Source organism: Monodelphis domestica, chromosome 6 (assembly GCF_027887165.1).
Source record: "Monodelphis domestica isolate mMonDom1 chromosome 6, mMonDom1.pri, whole genome shotgun sequence".
NCBI classification, from domain to species: Eukaryota; Metazoa; Chordata; class Mammalia; order Didelphimorphia; family Didelphidae; genus Monodelphis; species Monodelphis domestica.
The window spans coordinates 244374699-244394851 of NC_077232.1; positions in this window are offsets into that span (position 1 = coordinate 244374699).

Genomic DNA, 20153 nt, shown 5'->3' on the forward strand with positions numbered 1-20153 from the left:
ATCTTAATTTTCTATATAAATATTAGTGTTGTTATTATACTTGTAGTTTTAGAGACATGTTTAAAAAGTCATTAAGTTCTAAATTTCCTAATTCTGTTCTGAGTCAGAGAATTACATTTCTAGGTTGTTGTTTTTTTTTATTTCATTATAAGAAATTAAAATAGTTTGTAACCAACATTAATGATACTCTAAATCACGGAGGTATTTTTAAAAATCATTAGAGGCTCTCATTTAAAAACTACAAGGAGTCACTCACCTAGAATTTCCAACACCCTAACTTTCTGGCATAGATTAATCAACACCCAAACTACTTACATTTGCCTGGGCTTTATTTCTAGGTCTCCCTACTATGGAACTCCTTCATGTGACCATGATTGTGGTCATTTGGGCCAAGTTACTAAGAAAAAAAGAAGAATGAAAAAGAAAAAATAATAAACTGTAACTTGATTATGCATTCATCAGTTTCTAGATAAAGCATTAATTTATAGCTTATCAAGCAAAATGCATTGGAAATGAATAATGTATAGATCTATCCAAGTGACTTTAGTGAGATTATGGAAGGTTCTAGAATATTCACTTATAAACCTTTTGAAACCTTTACCTACACTTCATAATTGTAAATAACCTCTAATATAAACTGTTCCTTATATAGGACTTTGTTCTCTTATGCAGAATACACTGAATATAATTTAACCTTTTTTTATTAGTAAGGATCATCACCATAAAGAGTAAGGATTATGCTTTTATGAACTGCACTGGTAAATGAATGAGATTGATTTGTAAACAAACTCACCGTGTACAGATTTAATAATAATAATAAAAAAGATAAGTTTTACAGCAAATATACAGTTGGACCTGGGATCAGGAAGACCTAACTTCAGATTTGACCTCATATGTTTATATTAGATGTGTGACCTTAAGCAAGTCAAATTTTTAAATTTACTTTTACTTATATTTTTTAATTATTTATTTTAACACCATATTTATTTGTTTGTTAAATTAAAGTTCTCAGATATCTCCCTCCCTTTCTGCCCTCCCCACACAAGAGAAAACATCATTTGACAAATATATTTGTGTATATGTACGTATAAAACTATGCTTGATTATTTCTGTTTATCAGTCCTTTATCTGAAGATGGTCATACACATTATTCTTCAAGTAATATTTCTGTTGTTTACAATGTTCTCTTGGTTCTGTTCATTTTTTTAAATGATGGTGATGCCTTCTCCCATTCCTGGCAACTTTCTTCACATCAGCCTGAAGCTGGAGTGACTCTTTTTCCAGTGACCAACACAATACCCACTTCTTTATGAAACTTTTACCCTCTTCCCTCAAGTGAAAATGATCCCCGCTCACAATTTTTTTTGTATGACTACTTTATAATTTACTTATTTAAATATTTTTCTACTTTTTAAATTAATTTATTTTTTCAGTTACATGTAGAAACAATATTTGACAATTGCTTTCTGATATTTTAGGATTCAAATTTTCTCCTCCCCCCCAAAGAATTTTACTTGTGCTTTAAATTTCCATATTGCTAATGCTATAACAGAAGACACTTACCATATATATAACATAAAACTCCTAAAGGAAATGAAGTGGAAGGTAATGTACTTTGTTGTGCAATCAGACTCTAACAGTTCCTTCTTTGTCTGTGAATAGCATTTTTCATCTTTTTTGGAATTTGCTTTGCTAATTATCATTTAGTCATTCACAGTTAAATCATTGTATAATATTTCTGTTACAGGTTCTGCTCATTTCAACTTTGCATCAATTTGTGTCTTTCCAGGTTTTTCTCAACTCATCCTGTTTGTCACTTCTTATGGCACAATAGTATTTCACTATTAACCATTTACCATAACTTATTCATCCATCCCCTCAAGTGATGGATGATTCAGTTTCCAATTTTGGGGGGAGGGGGGCATGACATTTAAACTCTTTCTACCTTAGTAAATAGAAATAATAATAGGACTTACCTCCCAAAGTAGCAACAAGGATGAGATGATTTTGATAACGTGATTTGAAAACCTTTAAGCATCATATAAGTACTATTGTTATAATTATTTAAAAGGGAACACTAAAACTTATATAATTAAGATGAGATTGGTCTATCAAAATAATTATCTTGGAATTCTATATATTTATTTTATTTGAGCTGTGATACAAATATTTTTGAAACCTCCCAGTTTTCCTTCAAAGCCATTGTTTTGTTATCCACAAAGAAAATATGTCATTGTTCTTTAAAATTGCCTAATAATGCTTTTTAACATAGGGGTATGCTGGGGCTTTGGAGATGCCTAGGGATATTTATCAGGCTACTAAAGGGCCCCAGACCATTATACTTTGGGTGGTTCTTCTTCCTGCTTTGAAAAAAAGTAAAAATTTTAATCTCTTTACTTATGTCTATGATGGTGTACCTATTTATGAGAACCTGGATCTACTAGGCCCAATACAATTTTTTAAAATTTGCTGTTTGTCATCTCTCTTAGCTAAGAAACTAGATTAGCCAAATTTTGAAAAAAAATTAATTTGTATATATAAAACTATGTCTTGCTTGTTTCTATTTATCAGTTCTTTTTCTGAAGGTAGATATACACAAGCCATTCCGCAAACAATATTTCTGTTACTATATATAATTATAAAACAAAAATAAATTGCCTGAGTTAAGAGCTGTTTAGATTAAACTATGAGTTAAGTACATGAATGTTTTAATATCTTGTTTACTCAAAAGTTTTTTTTTTCATTTATTTGTTATTCCCTTAGTTCTAGAGTATGGGCTATGCTTGAGATAGGTGAGATTATGTTACTATATGAGATGTCCTTAAATGTACAAGCCTCACTGTCTCTTCTAAATGTCAAGTCTCTTCAGGACAGGAACTCTATGTCTTCTCTTATTTCCTGCAGTTCCCATGTAGAATACTGTCTACTCCTTACTATAGCAGAAAGACTTAACACCTGGAAAAAAAGGTATTCATACATTTAAAATGTGAAACTATGAATAAATTTCTTTTCTGAAAGTGCTTAATAAACCTTAAAGTGAAGACGGGATATGAAGCCAGCCTCAATAAGAACTAAGTTCAATTCTCCTTCTGACTACTGAATCTGTGACCCTGGACAGATCATTTAATTTCTCAGTATCCCCCCCAAGCAAATCTGCATTTGTGGAGGAATTTCTTCACTACGAATTCTCTACACCAATGAAATCACAAGTCTAGATCAAGTAATAAAATATTATGTAAGTGCCTACTATTAAGGAAGATTTTACTTTATCTTTAAACCCATCTTCATAGTTTTATTTTATAATCCTTTAATTATCTTTAAGACTCATCTCCAAACTCATTAATTTTGTTTGTGATTCCCAGACTTGGATAATTTATGAGTGATGCCCAACTGGTGCTGAGTATGATGGAAAAATTACATTTCAACAATATTGTCAACAAATGACAAATAATAAGAGTCTACATGAGAGAGGCTCTGAGCTGGGTAGTGGGGAAAAAACCTTAAAGATGCTTATAAGCATCCCTTATAACTGAAAGGATTTATTATGAACACAAAGAAATATATGACAAAGAAGATGAAGTCAACTAAGGAGTTGGTAAAGAAAACATGTATACCAGGGTCCAAGATAACCCTTGGAATCTCACACCAAGAAAGATCTGACTGAGAACCCCAACAAAATAAGATTGAGGAGTAATTAGCAGGCTAGGAGGAGAACAAGGAGAAAAAGCCCAAAATCCAAAGAAAGAGAAGATATCCAATGGTTTCATGAGTTTCAAATCAAGGAAGATAGCATTAATAAAAAGCCATTGGATTTGTGAACTAAGAGATCATTATTAAGGATCCTCTTTCTCTTTGACCCTCTCCATTTTCCAATTTTGTCTTTCTTCATCTTCCTTCCTTACATCACACTATAAAAATAATTTATATTTTTATTAATCACCTCTACATTTATTACTATATTGGAGGAAGAAGTAGAACTTCTGTTTCCCCAGACTAGCTCTTCCCCCTGTGTCCTCAATTTCTTCCATACCGCTATCCTCCTTAAATTTACTCCACCAGGAGGTGGAGTCAAGATGGCAGTGTAGAGGCAGCAAAAGTTCAGACCTCTGAAAACCCTTCCTCACCAATTAAAACAAAATGCTCTAGGGTACTGAAAACCAAATCTAACAACAGGACAGAGCTAAGGAACCCTCCTGTTGGACTCAATTTAAAAGGTATGCCCCCCCCCCAAAAGCTGGAATTCCAGAACACTCAGGTGTAAGGGGAAGGAAGAAGGAAGGTCCCAGGATCCCTCCCCCACCCACAGTACTGAGCCTCCAGCAGTGGCTAGAATTTCTGGGCTGGCAAGGGTGCTAGTCTGGAGGGAGTACCTTGTGGGCAAAAGCTGTGCCAGGTTCAGGGCTCCAAACACGGGAGGCTGGGAGGCAGCTCAAAGAGAAGCACAGAGAATGCAGCCTAGTCACAGCAACTGAGACACTCTATATTTCCCCCCCACCTTTCCCAAGGTTTTGGCCTCAGGGCACATCCAGCTCTGCAAGTTCAACTCAGCTGGGCTTAATCTCATCAAACCTTCTGAGGGCAGGGAAACTCCAGCTCCAAAACCCCTCCCTCACAGACTGCTCTGAGAGCCTTGCTAAGCTCCAAGGGTAAAGGCTAACAAAAAAGCCCAAACCCACAGATCCAACACACAATGAGAAGAGCAAGACTACAGGCAACTACAGGGTGGAAAGAAGGGGCAAATATGAGCAAACAACCGAAAAATAAAAAAGAAATTACAAAAATTGACAGCTTCTATCCAGGCAATGAACAAAGAACAAATGGAACAGAGGAGGATCAAAGAATACCAAGCAAAAACATAGAAACTCCAGTGAATTGGACACAGACTTTGGAAGAACTCAAGATACAATTCAAAACCCAATTAAGAGAGACTGAAGGCAACTGGGAAAAGACCTTAAAAAGCAAGATAGTTCATCTGGAAACAGAGGCACTTGAACTAAAAAGAGAAAATAGTGTCTTGAAAGCCAAAATTAATCAGCTTGAAAATGAGGCAAAGGAAATGAAAGACCAGAAAATCAGACCAGAAGGAGAAGGATGACCAAAAAGCCAGGGATAAAATCCAGTCTTTAAGAACCAGAATACAGCAATTAGAAGCAAACGACTTCCCAAGGCAGTAGGAAACTTCAAAACAAAATCAAAAGAATGACAAAATTGAGGAAAATATGAAACATCTCATTCACAAAACAGAAGATTGAGAAAATCATTCCAGGAGAAACCAGAAATCAGGTCTACCAGAAGACCATGACAAAAGAAAAATCCTGGACATCATACCACAGGAAATTATCCAAGAGAACTGCCCCAACATTCTAGAACTGGAGGGAAAAGTGGAGATTGAGAGAAACCACAGATCACCTCCTGTACTTAATTCCCCAACTGCCCCATCAATGTTATAGCCAAATTCAAGAACTACCAGACCAAGGAAAAAATGTTACAAGCTGCTAAGAAGAAGTCATTCAGATACCATGGAACTACAGTGAGGATAACACAGGATCCGACTGCATCTACACTGAAGGACCGAAAGGCATGGAATATGATATTCTGCAAAGCAAGGGAACTAGGTCTACAACCAAGAATCAACTACCCAGCAAAACTGACTATATTCTTATAGGGGAATGTATGGTCATTTAATAAAATAGAATTCCAAGCATTTGTAAAGAAAAGACCAGACTTGAACAGAAAATGTGATACCCAAACACAGAACTCAAGAGAATAATCAAAGGGTAATTAAGATAGGGGGAAAACCAAAAACAAAACATAAAAACCCTTTTTTTTTAAAATATATTTTATTTGATCATTTCCAAGCATTATTCATTAAAGACATAGATCATTTTCTTTTCCTCCCCCCCACCCCCCATAGCCGACGCGTAAGTCCACTGGGCATTAGATGTTTTCTTGATTTGAACCCATTGCTTTGTTGATAGTATTTGCATTAGAGTGTTCATTTAGAGTCTCTCCTCTGTCATGTCCCCTCAACCTCTGTATTCAGGCAGTTGCTTTTCCTCGGTGTTTCCACTCCCATAGTTTATCCTTTGCTTATAAATAGTGTTTTTTTCTCCTGGATCCCTGCAAATTGTTCAGGGACATTACACCACCATTTATGGAGAAGTCCATTAAGTTCGATTATACCACAGTGTATTAGTCTCTGTGTACAATGTTCTCCTGGTTCTGCCCCTCTTGCTCTGCATCACTTCCTGGAGGTTCTTCCAATCTCCATGGAACTCCTCCACTTTATTATTCCTTTTAGCACAATAGTATTCCATCACCAACATATACCACAGTTTGTTCAGCCATTCCCCAATTGATGGGCATCCCCTCGAAAAAACCCTTTTTTTTTAAGGGACCCAATAAATTAAAATTATATGTATCTCTATAAGAAAAGAGGATATTGGTAACTCTTAAAAATTGTTATTATCACCTGGGTAGCTATAAGAATTAATAAGAGGGAACAGTGACAAACTGTATAGGATGAAATGCCAAGACAAAAATATGTATATAGATATAAGTATGCATAAATATGTGTGTATATGTATATATACACATATATGTACAACAAGAGCTTAAAAAGAGGTTAATATTAAGAGAAATGGGAAAAGAAACAAATTGGGGTAAATTTATTTGTCACAAAGAAGCTCATGGCAGGAGGGGGGAAAACATCAATATACTGGAAGGATAAAGAGGTTGGAGATAGGAAATACTTAATTCTTACATGCATTGAAACTGACTCAAAGAGTGAAGAACAATCAAGTACATTGGGGAAGAGAATTGATTTGCGCCCTATAGGGAAGTAGAAGGGTAACAAATGGACTGGTGGGGAGGGAAGCAATACAAGGGAGGGCGAGGGTGGGGCATAGTTTAAAAATACTGTAAAGAAAATAAGAGGGGAATAAGAAGGGAGGGGGCAGAAAGGGAAGTAAAATAAAGGTGGGAAATAGGGGAACTGATTAAAAAAAACACTGGTATAGAAGGAAATATTGAAAGAAGAAAGAACAGGACTAGAAGTGGAAATCAAAATGCTGGGCAATACACAGCAGGTGTCATAACTCTGAATGTGAATGGAATGAACTCATCCATAAAACAAGCAAATAGCAGAGTAAATTTAGAAACCAAACCCCTACCATATGCTGTCTACAAGAAACACATATGAGGAAGGTAGAAACACATAAGGTCAAAGAAAACAGATGGAGCCAAATCTATTGGGTATGAACTGAGAAAAATAAGGCAGGGGTCTCAATCATGATATCTGACAAAGCCAAAGTAAAAATAGATCTAGTCAAAAGAGATAGGGAAGGTAATTACATCCTGATAAAAGGCAGTATAGGCAATGAAAAAATATCAGTACTCAACATTTATGCACCAAATGGCATAGCATCCAAATTTCTAAAGGAGAAACTAGTGGAGCCCAAGGATGCAATAGATAGAAAAACTATATTAGTGGGAGAACTGGACCTCCCTTTATCAGAACTAGATAAATCAAACCCAAAAATAAATAAGAAAGAGGTAAGAAAAGTGAATAAAATCTTAGAAAAATTAGAGTTAGTAGATATGTGGAGAAAAATAAATAGGGACAAAAAAGGAATCTACCTTTTTTCAGGAGCACATGGTACATTCACAAAAATTGACCATGTACTAGGGCATAAAAACATTGCCAACAAGTGCAAAAGAGCAGAAATAATAAATGCAACCTTCTCAGACCACAATGCAATGAAAATAATAATTAGTAAGGGCACATGGAGAGGTAAATCAATAAAAAAATTAATTGGAAATTAAGTAATATGATTCTCCAAAATCAGTTAGTTAAAGAATAAATCATAGAAACAATAATTTCATTGAAGAAAATGATAATGATGAGACATCCTTTTAAAATCTATGGGATGCAGCCAAAGCAGTACTCAGGGGGAAATTTATATCTTTGAGGTCACATATTAACAAATTAGAGAGGGCAGAGTTCAGTGAATTGGGCATGCAAATTAAAAAACTAGAAGGTGAACAAATTAAAAATCCTCAGATGAAGACTAAATTAGAGATCCTAAAAATTAAAGGAGAAATTAATAAAATTGAAAGTCAAAGAACTATTGATTTATTAAATAAGACTAGAGCCTGGTACTTTGAAAAAACAAAGTAGACAAAGTACTGGTCAGTCTAATTTAAAAAATGAAAGAAGAAAACCAAATTCACAGTATCCAAGATTAAAAGGAAAACCTCACCTCTAATGAAGAGTATATTAAGGTAATGACCTCCAGGAATTGATGCAGAGTGAAAGGAGAACCAGGAGAACATTTTACCCAGAGACTGATACACTGTGGTACAATTGAATATAATGGACTTCTCCATTAGTGGCAATGCAGTGATCCTGAACAACCTGGAGAGATCTACGAGAAAGATCACTATCCACATTCAGAGGAAAACTGGGAGTAGAAACATAGAAGAAAAACAGCTGCTTGATTACGTAGGTTAAGGGAGATATGATTGGGGATATAGACTCTAAATAAACATCCTAGTGCAAACATCAACAACATAGAAATAGGTTCTGATCAAGGACACATGTAAAACCCAATGGAGTTGTGCATTGGCTACGGGAAGGGTGGGGATAGAGTAAGGAGGGAAAGAATGATATTCTAAATTGACTAAATAAAATTTAAAAAAAAATAAAAGGTTTACCATCAAAAAAATTTACTCCACCAATTGTTTCCCTTCTTAGCCTACCCTAGATTTAATCTCTCTAGATAATTTGTCCAAAATTACTGCCTGCAAATATGTTCACTTATCCTTATAAAACCTTCACTTCACCAACCATCCTCCCATCTCTTTTCTTCCACAGTCAGACTCCTAGAAATGAATATTGATGCTTCCATTTCCTTCCCCTTCTCAATTTTTGGCTCTTAATGTTTTGATCTTACTGTCATAGTCATTATGGCTTATCCTCTCAAGAACTCTTGCTGCTTTCACTGTATGTCCCAGTGATTCTTTGAGAGAAAAACCCCTATTGAGAAAAAAGTTAAAATTCTGAGAAGAATCAGTAACTACTACACTATAAGGTTTTTTAAACCAAGAACCATTTCATTTTTATCTTTCTACACCTAATTTCTAGTACAAAGCATGGCATATGATCCTATAGTGAATAAGTGAATCAGAGGAACTTTTTTCCCCCAATACATGATGCTTCCATTTTTGTACCAGTGATTACCATGCTTATTAAAAAAGGGTTGAAAAGTATATCTGTTCAGTCAACTCATTAGAGTTTCCTCATTTCTTGAGCAAGATACAATCAAATAATAAAGAGCCGTGCTAAAGGAAAGTCATTTTTAAAAGGGAGTAGATTCACCTGTGTTTTGATCCTTGGGGAGAAAAACATTATCTTCAAATTTTCATGAGCATTATATTTTTTCTTCTATCATGACAAACTATACAATCAAGTAAAAAGATCAATAGGCAAGGAGCCAGGTCTAGGTGAGCTTGGGCAACTGAATGACCTTGAGCAAATCACTAAGCCTCTCTCCATGGTTCCCAAAATTTATAAAATGAGTTTGAGTGGAATAATCTGTAAATCTTCTTCCTCTAAAGGTCTTTGATTCTTTTTCAGGCCAGATGTTAGGCCAACAGTTTTTTGAAAGCACTGAATGCCTTGACACATCATGGTCACCTGGTTTCTCAAAGATTTCATTCACAAAGTACCACTTGTGGTTAATCTTACTAAGACTGAAAGAAGGAATTCAAATTCAGTCCTGTTTGCCTGTCATCTGAGGAACCAATTTCATAAAGGCTCACCAGGTTGGCTATAGAGTGGATGAAATGTTCAACCCTGACAAGTGATGAAAAGGTGTTAACTCTGTCTCAAGGAAGAACTATTCAAGTCAATAAAAGCATTAAACATTCAATAGTCCTAGTTGGTGGCAATTCTTTCTTAATCATTTCTGGGTCATTGAGGACTTCCTCACTAACTCATAATTCTCAATAATTGTCTGAAGAGATATTAAGCTAAAATCCATAAACTTCCTTTGGATGAAAATATTTTGAGAACTTTATTCCCATATATTTTCCTTATATATGTTATTTTTATGCATTAAAGCAAAATTCTGAGGACTTTCTGAATTTCTTCTGACAAGGCATTCATTGACTTAAAGATTAACCAAGAGGTCCATGAAAAAACCCAAAAGCAAATGATTAAGAACTCCTGTGCCAGAGGGATTTTAGTTTTAGCTTTAAAATACAATTGAGAACAGTTAATGTGATAACAGCTACTTCCTAAATGTCACTTGAGAAAAGGAAAGCCTGTCTTATGCTTTCTTTAACTTGATTTCCTGTTTGTACTTTTACTGTCTTTCACTTTTAAAAAATTATTTTATTACATTAAATATTTCCCAATCACATGAAAAAAAATTAACATTAAAAAAGTATTTGAGACCGAATTTTCTTTTTTGCTGTTGTTGTCTTCTTGAGAATGCAAACATTTGGTATTAAATATACTTGTAAAGTTATGCAAAACATATTTCTTTATTAGTCATGTTGACAAATGAAAACACAAACAAAAAAAAGCAACAAAAACAGAATAAAAAAGGCATTTTTCATTATGCATTTAGAGCTCAAAAGTTCTCTTTCAGGAAGTGAACAGCATTTTTCATCATGGTGTTTTAGGAATTAACTTGGATCATTGTCTTGATCTGAGAGCTAAATCTTTCAGTTAATATCTTTACAGTACTGCTCTTACTATATACAATGTTCTGGATCTGATCGCCACACTGTGTAAGTTCATATAAGTCTTCCCAAGTTTTCCTGAAATCATCATTTCTTATAGCACAACAGTATGCCTTCAAAATCATATTCCAAAACTTGTTTGTCCATTCTCCAATTGATGGATATCTTCTTGATTTCCAATTCTTTGCCACTACAAAAAGAACCACCAGAAATATTTTTGATTGCTTTGAGATACAAACCCAGTAGTGCTCTCACATAATCAATGTGTAGGTAGTTTTCTAACCCTTTGAGAGTAGTTCTAAATTATTCTCCATAATGGTCAGACTGGTTCAAGACTCTCAACTGGAAGAATGCAATATGTTAACATTTAAATACTATGTATACAAAATAAATACTAAAATAGTTGCTAACAAGTGGGAAATTAAGGAAACACTTCTTTAAGAGTATAGCCCTTGACCTAAACTTTATAACATAGAGTTTTCAAGAGGTAGAGATGGAGAAGGAAAGTTTTCCAGGCAAAAGCATGGTGTCAGGAGATGGAGCGATATAGATGGGCAATAAGCCAATATAGGCAAGTTTGCCTGAAATTTAGAGTGTAGGAAGAGGGAAAAAAATCTGTAATCAATCTGAGAAGCAGGCTAGTGACAAGATGTCAAGGACTTTCTATATTCAATAGAAGACTTTGTTCTTTTTCGTAGGGGCAAGAAGGAGTCACTGGAATTTCTTTTTTTTTTTTTAAATATATTTTATTTGATCATTTCCAAGCATTATTCGTTAAAGACATAGATCGTTTTCTTTTCCTCCCCCCCCACCCCCCATAGCCGACGCATAAGTCCACTGGGCATTAGATGTTTTCTTGATTTGAACCCATTGCTTTGTTGATAGTATTTGCATTAGAGTGTTCATTTAGAGTCTATCCTCTGTCATGTCCCCTCAACCTCTGTATTCAGGCAGTTGCTTTTTCTCGGTGTTTCCACTCCCATAGTTTATCCTTTGCTTATGAATGGTGTTTTTTCTCCTGGGTCCCTGCAAGTTGTTCAGGGACATTACACCACCACCAATGGAGAAGTCCATTATGTTCGATGATACCACAGTGTGTTTGTCTCTGTGTACAATGTTCTCCTGGTTCTGCTCCTCTCGCTCTGCATCACTTCCTGGAGGTTGTTCCAGTCTCCATGGAACTTCTCCACTTTATTATTCCGTTTAGCACAATAGTACTCCATCACCAACATATACCACAGTTTGTTCAGCCATTCCCCAATTGATGGGCATCCCCTCGTTTTCCAGTTTTGGGCCACCACAAAGAGCGCGGCTATGAATATTTTTGTACAAGTCTTTGTGTCCATTATCTCTTTGGGGTACAGACCCAGCAGTGCTATGGCTGGGTCAAAGGGTAGATATTCTTTTAGCACCCTTTGGGCATAGTTCCAAATTGCCCTCCAGAATGGTTGGATCAGTTCACAGCTCCACCAGCAATGAATTAATGTCCCTATTTTGCCACATCCCCTCCAGCATTCATTACTTTCCTTTGCTGTTATGTTAGCCAATCTGCTAGGTGTGAGCTCATACCTCAGAGTTGTTTTGATTTGCATCTCTCTGATTATAAGAGATGTAGAACACTTCTTCATGTGCTTGTTAATAGTTTTGATTTCTTTATCTGAGAACTGCCTATCCATTTCCCTTGCCCATTTATCAATTGGAGAATGGCTTGATTTTTTGTACAATTGATTTAGCTCTTTATAAATATGAGTAATTAAACCTTTGTCAGAGGTTTCTATGAAGATTTTTTCCCAATTTGTTGTTTCCCTTCTGATTTTAGTTATATTGGTTTTGTTTGTACAGAAGCTTTTTAGTTTGATGTAGTCAAAATTATTTATTTTACATTTTGTGATTCTTTCTATATCTTGCTTGGTTTTAAAGCCTTTCCCCTCCCAAAGGTCTGACATGTATACTATTCTGTGTTTACCCAATTTACTTATGGTTTCCTTCTTTATGTTTAAGTCACTCACCCATTTTGAATTTATCTTGGTGTAGGGTGTGAGGTGTTGATCTATTCCTAGTCTCTCCCACACTGTCTTCCAATTTTCCCAGCAGTTTTTATCGAATAGTGGATTTTTGTCCCAAAAGCTGGGATCTTTGGGTTTATCGTATACTGTCTTGCTGAGGTCGCTTTCCCCCAGTCTATTCCACTGATCTTCCTTTCTGTTTCTTAGCCAGTACCAAATTGTTTTGATGACTGCTGCTTTGTAATATAGTTTTAGGTCAGGGACTGCAAGGCCCCCATCATATGTGTTTTTTTTTTCATTATTTCCCTGGATATCCTTGATCTTTTGTTCTTCCAAATGAACTTTGTTATGTTTTTTTCTAAATCAGTGAAGAAGTATTTTGGTAGTTCAATGGGTATGGCACTAAATAGATAAATAAGTTTGGGTAGGATGGTCATTTTTATTATATTGGCTCGTCCTATCCATGAGCAGTTAATGTTTTTCCATTTGTTCAAGTCTAGTTTTAGTTGTGTGGCGAGTGTTTTGTAGTTGTGTTCATATAGTTCCTGTGTTTGTCTTGGGAGGTAGATTCCTAGGTATTTTATTTTGTCTAAGGTGATTTTGAATGGGATTTCTCTTTCTAGTTCTTGCTGCTGAGCTGTGTTGGAGATATATAGAAAAGCTGATGATTTATGTGGGTTTATTTTGTATCCTGCAACTTTGCTAAAGTTGTTGATTATTTCAATTAGCTTTTTGGTTGAATCTCTAGGATTCTTTAAGTAGACCATCATGTCATCCGCAAAGAGTGATAACTTGGTCTCCTCCTTGCCTATTCTGATACCTTCAATTTCTTTATCTTCTCTAATTGCTACTGCTAGTGTTTCTAGTACAATGTCAAATAGTAGAGGTGATAATGGGCATCCTTGTTTCACTCCTGATCTTATTGGGAATGCATCTAGTTTATCCCCATTGCAGATGATATTAGCTGTTGGTTTTAGATAAATACTGTTTATTATTTTTAGGAATGACCCTTCTATTCCTATGCTTTCTAGTGTTTTTAATAGGAATGGGTGTTGTATTTTATCAAAGGCTTTTTCTGCATCTATTGAAATAATCATGTGATTCTTGCTAGTTTGCTTGTTGATGTGGTCAATTATGTGGATGGTTTTCCTAATGTTGAACCAGCCCTGCATCCCTGGTATGAATCCTACTTGATCATGGTGAATGATCCTTCTGATCACTTGCTGGAGTCTTTTTGCTAGTATCCTATTTAAGATTTTTGCATCTATATTCATTAGGGAGATTGGCCTATAGTTTTCTTTCTCTGTTTTTGACCTGCCTGGTTTTGGAATCAGTACCATGTTTGTGTCGTAAAAGGAGTTTGGTAGAACTCCCTCTTTGCTTATTATGTCAAATAGTTTGTATAGTATTGGGATTAACTGTTCTCTGAATGTTTGATAGAATTCACAGGTGAATCCATCAGGCCCTGGGGACTTTTTCTTAGGAAGTTCTTTGATGGCTTGTTGGAATTCAATTTCTGATATGGGATTATTTAGGAATTCTATTTCCTCTTCTGTTAGTCTAGGCAGTTTGTATTTTTGTATATATTCATCCATTTCTCCTAAATTGGTGTATTTATTGCCATATAATTGGGCAAAGTAATTTCTAATGATTGCCTTAATTTCCTCCTCATTGGAGGTGCTGTCCCCCTTTTCATCTTTAATGCTGTGAATTTGCTTTTCTTCCTTCCTTTTTTTAACTAGATTGACCAGTACCTTGTCTATTTTGTTTGTTTTTTCAAAGTACCAGCTTCTTGTCTCATTTATTAAATCAATAGTTCTATCACTTTCGATTTTATTAATTTCTCCCTTAATTTTTAGGATTTCTAATTTGGTTTTCTGCTGGGGGTTTTTAATTTGATCGCTTTCCAGTTTTTTCATTTGCATTTCCAATTGATTGATCTCTGCTCTCCCTTGTTTGTTAATATAAGCATTCAGGGATATGAATTTACCTCTGATTACCGCTTTGGCTGCATCCCAAAAGGTTTGAAAGGATGTTTCGCCATTGTCATTTTCCTCGATGAAATTATTAATTGTTTCTATGATTTCTTCTTTAACTAAACGGTTTTGGAGTATCATATTGTTTAATTTCCAATTGGTTTTAGATTTGGTTTTCCATGTACCATTACTAATCATTATTTTTATTGCCTTGTGATCTGAGAAGGCTGCATTCATTATTTCTGCTTTTCTGCATTTGTGTGCTATGTTTCTGTGACCTAATGTATGGTCAATTTTTGTGAATGTGCCATGTGGTGCTGAGAAGAAGGTGTATTCCTTTTTATCCCTATTTATTTTTCTCCATATGTCTATTAATTCTAATTTTTCTAAGATTTCATTCACTTCTTTTACCTCTTTCTTATTTATTTTTTGATTTGATTTATCTAAATTTGATAATGGTTGGTTTAAGTCTCCCACTAGTATGGTTTTATTGTCTATTTCTTCCTTCAATTCTCCTAGTTTCTCCATTAGAAATTTGGGTGCTATATTATTTGGTGCATACATATTGATTAATGATATTTCCTCATTGTCTATAGTCCCTTTTAACAAAATATAATTACCTTCCCTATCCCTTTTGATCAGGTCTATTTTTGCATTGGCTTTATCAGATATCATGATTACCACTCCTGCCTTCTTTCTATCAGTTGAAGCCCAGAAGGTCTTACTCCATCCTTTAATTCTGACCTTGTGGGTGTCAACCCGCCTCATGTGTGTTTCTTGAAGACAACATATGGTAGGGTTTTGGATTCTAATCCATTCTGCTATTCGTCTACGTTTTATGGGTGAGTTCATCCCATTCACGTTCAAAGTTATGATTGTCATTTGTGGACTCCCTGGCATTTTGATTGCCTTCCCTAATTCTAACCTTTTCTTCTTCGGCTCTACCTTTTAGTCCAGTGATTTACTTTGAAACAGTCCCCCTTGTCCCCTCCCTTGATGTTTCCCTTTTTAGTCCCTCCCTTTTTGTTCCCTCCCCCTCCCCCCTCTCTTTCCCTCCCTTTTTGTTCTCCCTCTCCCCCTCCCCCCCTTGGTTTTCCCTTCTCCTTACCCTTGTTGGGTAAGATAGAATTCAAGATCCCAATGGATCTGGGTGTTTTTCCCTCTCAGAGCCTATTTCCCTGAGATTGAGGTTTAAGTAACCCCCCCCCCTCTCTTCCTCTCCTTCTTATAGGAGTTTTCTTCCCCTCCCCTTCCCATGTGAATCTTTGTGTGAGAATGATTATTCTATTTGGTCTTTCTTTACCCCCTATTTATACATTACATTTTCCCCACATGTTAGTATACATAGGTTGATATAAATGTAGTCCTTATAGAAGAGAGTTTGAGTAATAGAAGAAGGTAACATTTTCCCCTTTCCTTAATATTTACCTTTTCAGGTATTCCTTGCTCTTTGATTTTCGGTATCAAACTTTCCACAGAGCTCTGGTCTTTTCTTTGCAAAAAGTTGGAAGTCTTCTATTTTGTTGAATGCCCATACTTTCCCTTGGAAGTATATAGTCAGTTTTGCTGGGTAGCTGATTCTTGGTTGGAGACCCAGCTCTCTTGCCTTTCTGAAGATCATGTTCCATGCCTTACGATCATTCAGAGTAGAACTTGCAAGGTCTTGGGTGACCCTGATTGGCATTCCTTTATATCTAAATTGTCTTTTTCTGGCTTTCTGTAGGATTTTTTCTTTTGTTTGATAGCTTTGGAATTTGGCAATTACATTCCTGGGAGTTGTCTTTTGGGGGTTTAGTGTAGAAGGTGTTCTGTGAGCTCTGTCAGTGGCTGTATTGCCCCCTTGTTCTAGAATCTCTGGGCAATTTTCTTTGATTATATCTTGTATCACCATGTCCAGTTTGGTGTTTATTTCTGGCTTTTCTGGGAGTCCAATTATTCTTAAATTATCCCTTCTCCCCCTATTTTCCAGATCTATCACCTTGTCGGTGAGATATTTTATGTTCTCTTCTAATTTCTTGGTATTTTGGCTTTGCTTTATTGATTCTTGCTCTTTTACACGATCGTTGTCTTCCAGCTGCCTGATTCTGGCCTTTAAAGCCTGGTTTTCTTTTACAGTTTGGTCAAACTGGTTTTGTAGATGCGTGAATTTCTTTTGCATTATTTCCAACTTTTCCTCCCAGAAGGCTTCCATCTTTTTGGTCATTTCTGATTCAAATTCTTCATAGGTTTGTGGAGAGTTTCCATTTCCTTTGGAAGGTTTTGGAGCATTTTCTTTTATATTATCTTCTGTCTGCTCTGTATTTTGTATTTTGGCTCCATAGAATGTGTCCAAAGTCGCCCCTTTCTTCTTATTTTTCTTGGTATTTTGGGGCTTCTGTGGTTCTGTAGAGTTTGCCATTTCTGAATGTGGAAGATTAGCTTTTCTTATCTCTGGTGATCCGAGGCTTTAGTCCTGGGCAGATGTTGGTTCTATGAGCTTTCCCTGGGTTAAACTGAATATGCCTCACTGGAACTGGAATGGAACGGTCAGACCAAGAGGCCACACTCTCCCCCTAGCTCGCTTTCAGGAAGTTGCCTTCAGAATCGCTGGCCGTGAGGCTGTTTCGTAGGCCTGCGGGGGGATGGGCTGCAGCTTTCCCAAGCTCTAGGGCAAGGACTTTCACTGCGACTTGGATAGCAGGATCCAGCCTGTGAGGCTGTCTTGCCCACCCTGAGGGTTGCTGTTGTTTCGACCAGCTCTCTGCATCAGAAGCCCCAGGCAGTAACTTTCACCGGGACTGTAGAAGGCCCTGAGGGTTCTGCTCTCTGAGCCCGGCCGGGCTGCGGCTTCCGGGAGCCTTGGACTCTGCGCTCCTACCCCTGAGGTCCGAGTGATCTCGGGTTCTGGCTTTTAAGGGGAGCCATACCTTTTGAACCGGGTCCAGGTCCAGGAGGAGGGTTCCCAGGGTCTGTGCTGTTGATCGTTTTGAATTTCGGCGCCTTAGGAGCTTATCGTTTGAGATCGGTCGGGAAGGGTTTTCAGGAGATCTGAGCTTTAGCTTTCTCTAAGCCGCCATCTTAACCGGAAGTCTTCACTGGAATTTCTTGAGAAGAAGAGTGACATGGTCAGATTGATGCTTTAGTAATATCACTTTTGAAGTATTGTGGATGTTGGATTGGAGAGATGAGAAATGGATACCACAAGAGTTTGTTCTCTGTGATATAAGCAAGATAATGCAAGCTTTCCAAAAGTTACTAGGACAGCTTATCTATTATATTTATGATAAAAAAAATTGAGGCAACATTATTCAGTTGCCTTTATCAATGGAAAAATGTGAGGAAAAACAGAGAGACATGGAACCATCAACACTTTAGGTTCTTTGGTTCTGTTTGAGCAGCTAATCACTCAGAAAGACTCATTATGAGCCACAGAGAATCACAGACAGGATCAGATATATACAGATGGGAAAATGTTCAATGGGAAACCAAGTCAAGAAAATCCTACCTTCATTTTTGCAAGGTTGTTCCCTCAATATAGACAAATGTCTACCTACAGCATTCCTCAGACGGAAGGAGCACATAATATTCTCTTAAATGTTGCTCTAGTGACCTTATGAGATGTCAAACACCTATACCTGAAATAAAAACTTAGAACAGCAGCAGATTAAAGTCCCCAAAGACTCTGCCTCAAACAGCAAAATTGCACCCATTACAGCTTAGGAATATTGCTATTTTTCTCATGTCTTAGTAAGTATAAGAACATTTTATTGGATATTTCATGTAAGAATAATTATAATCTGAATGCCTACTCATATACACTAAATACAAGTTCACTCATACAGTGAATAGTTGGTTCAAAAATATAGCTTCATTACATACTAATTGTTAATAATTTCTTGATTTTCCAAATGATATTAACTGAAACTCACTCATCCTTTAAATTTAACTTGTATTTTTTTTTTTTAATTTTGGTTGGGAGAGGTCCTAGTTCTTTAAACTGCAGTACCACAAAGTAGTACAACATGATGTCAGAAGGAATGGTAAAATGATCCAGTGTGATTAGGATATCCCAAGAAACCTCACAAATAAGGATCTCTGTAAGAACTTTTTTTTTTCTCTCCTAGCACAGAATCACTGTTAATATCTACTGATTTAAAACATATTATTCTTCCAACATTTTACCATATTCCTCTAAGAGTTCTCCCAACAGCAGCCAGATTTTAAAAAAAGGAAATCACTCTTCCAATGGTACCTCTGATGCAATGATTTTGCAAATTTCACAATACAAGAGAGATTTTAGCATTATTTATCAGGTGATATTAATTCATCCAAATGCATAGAAAGTCATAGAGACTAGTATAAAAGAAAAAATATCAAGAATAAGATAAATATAGTTTTTTTGGCCATAAAAATTTGATAATATTTATTTAATTAATTATTTTGGATTACAAACAGAATTTTTTAACTTGAGTTGTTCAGTTAACCTGTTCAGTCATTTTGATCTTGATCCCAATCTTTTTTTCCTGTTGAAAGTTTTAATAAATAAATATTTAGATAATTATTTTGATTAATAATTAGATATTTACCTTAGTTTTGGTATTTTTTTCCTTTTATACTAGTCACATCTTAGTAGTATACATAGTATTTACCACATGTCAGGTTGTATTATTGTTTTGTATTTTCTTCAAATGAATTCCTATAAGGTCTAAATATTAGGATGATCATCCTCTGAATGAGCCAGGCATCTAAATAACTATTTTGCAATTATGTGCTTCACCCAAAAGCCCTGGGGAGGTAGGTGTAAATGTACCATCTCACTGTAAATAAAACCACTTTGTATATTAGTATTAGAATATAAATTTCAATCAGATTAATTTTGATCATTAATGGCAATATTTAAATCTTAATTTTCCCAAGGGTCCACTGTTCTTAGTTAGCTCATACTAAAACTTGGTGACTGCCCTCATAAATAACTGTTTTTTTTTCTTTAAACCACCCAAAAGACCAAATCACCTCCTTTTATTTTTCTAATTTAATTTTCCTAATGTATTTCAAGAGGGCAGGTAAAATGTACACCTCTCCATACACCAGAGGGTTTTTTCCCTTCCTTTTTGGTTGGGGGTGGGGGTGGAGTTGTAGTCTGGGATGAAAAATTACTAATTTTTATAAAGGCCTCTAGCATAGCTATTTAATAAAAAAAATTATCAAACAGCTAGTTAATTTGCTTTTTCTAATGTTATTTTGAAAATATTTTTAAAACATTTTTTTATTTTTATTTACATGTAGAAGCAATTTTTGACAATTATTTTTTCACATTTTAAAATTCATATTTGCTCTTTCCCTCCCCTCCCCCTTACCCTCAGGTGGTGAATAGTCTGATATAGGCTATACTCATACTTTCATATAATACATATTTCCATATTGCTCATGTCACACATATCAC